Source organism: Delphinapterus leucas, chromosome 15, assembly GCF_059928025.1.
Source record: "Delphinapterus leucas isolate spDelLeu-1000000601 "Yukka" chromosome 15, BTC_Dleu_Yukka2, whole genome shotgun sequence".
Classification (NCBI taxonomy): domain Eukaryota; kingdom Metazoa; phylum Chordata; class Mammalia; order Artiodactyla; family Monodontidae; genus Delphinapterus; species Delphinapterus leucas.
In genome coordinates this window covers 148,064-149,890 of record NC_143143.1, presented here as the reverse complement: position 1 = coordinate 149,890, position 1,827 = coordinate 148,064, and the positions used below count along the sequence as shown (strand labels likewise).

The window sequence follows — 1,827 nt, the reverse complement described above, 5'->3', positions numbered from 1 at the left end:
CCGGAGCCTATGCTCCACAACGGGAGAGGCCACAGCAGTGAGAGGCCCGCGTGCTGCAAAAAAACAAAAACAAAAACAGAAACAAAAGACACTGTTAAGAGAATGAAAAGACAAGTCACAGACTCTGGAGCAAAATCTTTGACCTCTTGTACCTGATAAAGGACTTGTATTCAGGATATGTAAATTCTCTCAAAACTCAATAATAAAAATACAAACAACCCAAATAAAAAGAAAAGAAGATATATAAAAATAAGATCCACAGATGACAAAGAAGTACATAAAACGATGCTCCACATCATTGGCTCTTGGGAAATAAAAGTGAAGTCTATGTGAGATTTACTGCACATTTATTAGGACGGTTAAGATTAAAAAGACTGACCACAGATGAGGAGAAACTGGGTCTCGCATACATCGTGGGTGGGAATACTTTATTTTTTTATTTTAATTTTTTTTTAGAAACTTTATTTTCCGTCAACCTATTTCCATTTTAAGAGTTTGTGGAAGAACAGCTTAAGAGCGCTCGGTGGCGGTTCCTACCCACTCAGTGGCCTGAGCAGCGGGGAACTGCCGAACAGGCACAGAGGCACCTGCACGCCTTCGGACCAGCCCGCCACCTCAGGCTGAGCAGCAGGGAACGGAGGAGCTGGAACAGTCCATTCACCCTGAAATTCCTCCTTGGTCACAGCCTTCTCAGCTGCCGCCTGCTCTTCCTTTTCAATCTCTTCAGGATTTCTGTAGATGTAGAGGTCAGGCATGACCTCCTATGGGTGTTCACGGGAGATGGTGCCACACATGCGCAGAACTTCCCGGGCAAGCATCCACCACATCAGAGCCACTGAGTGAGCTCCCTTTCTAGGATCTTACATCAGGATACATCAAGTTAGTCTGAAAACAGAATGGCCAAGTAATGCCTGAGAGGTCCAAGAGTAAGAAATAATGGAGAAAAGCAGAAGAAAACACAAGCCATTTTTAAAATGTTTTCCTCTCTCCTTAAAGCTTTCATACGTTAAAATCATACATTTGTAGCAAGTATTATTATCAGACTCCACTTATTGGGCGAGAGACCCTTGTGGCGTTAGCGAAAAACTTGCCCCTCACATAGCGCACTACCTACACTTGTGAGTTCATCGGCCAGTTGCCTCAACTCCAAGCTCTAACAATATGCTGAGGAATACTTTAAAAAAACACTTTGTAGGGACTTCCCTGGTGGTGCAGTGGTTACGAATCCGCCTGCCAGTGCAGGGGACACGGGTTTGAGCCCGGGTCCGGGAAGATCCCACATGCCGCCGCGGAGCAACTAAGCCCGTGCGCCACAGCTACTGAGCCTGCGCTCTACAGCCTGCGAGCCACAACTACTGAAGCCCGCGCCCTTAGAGCCCGTGCTCCGCAACAAGAGGAGCCACCCAATGAGAAGCCCGTGCACTGCAACGAAGAGTAGCCCCCGCTCGCCACAACTAGAGAAAAGCCCGTGCACAGCAACAAAGACCCAAGGCAGCCAAAAATAAAACTAAATAAAGAGATAATTTAAAAACCAACCAAACAAACAAAAAAACACTTTGTAAAGCGGTCTGGCCGTTTTAGAAACTTGAACATATACCTGCCACCTGGGCCAGCTGTTCCATGCCTAGGGACTCACCAAGAAAAGTGACCATCGGCTCCTGCAAAGACTTGTACCCAGGTGCTCACAGCGTCTTGGCTGTGGCGGTCCAGAATTGGACGGAGCCTGAATATCCATCAATGGGCGAACAGATCAACATGTTACAGTGTGTTCACTGATGGAATAGTACTCAGCAACAAAAAAGAATGGGAAGGCACTGCACGATGAAT

The 1,827-nt window shown here is 46.6% G+C and overlaps 1 non-coding gene across 1 annotated transcript; it reads right to left on the bottom strand.

Moving 5' to 3' along the window:
- Window positions 1–1,018: 1,018 nt before the first annotated feature.
- LOC115802262 (small nucleolar RNA SNORA62/SNORA6 family) lies at window positions 1,019–1,168 on the bottom strand. The gene has a single exon (XR_004022693.1). It is a non-coding gene; the product is annotated as a small nucleolar RNA SNORA62/SNORA6 family (small nucleolar RNA).
- Window positions 1,169–1,827: the final 659 nt, after the last annotated feature.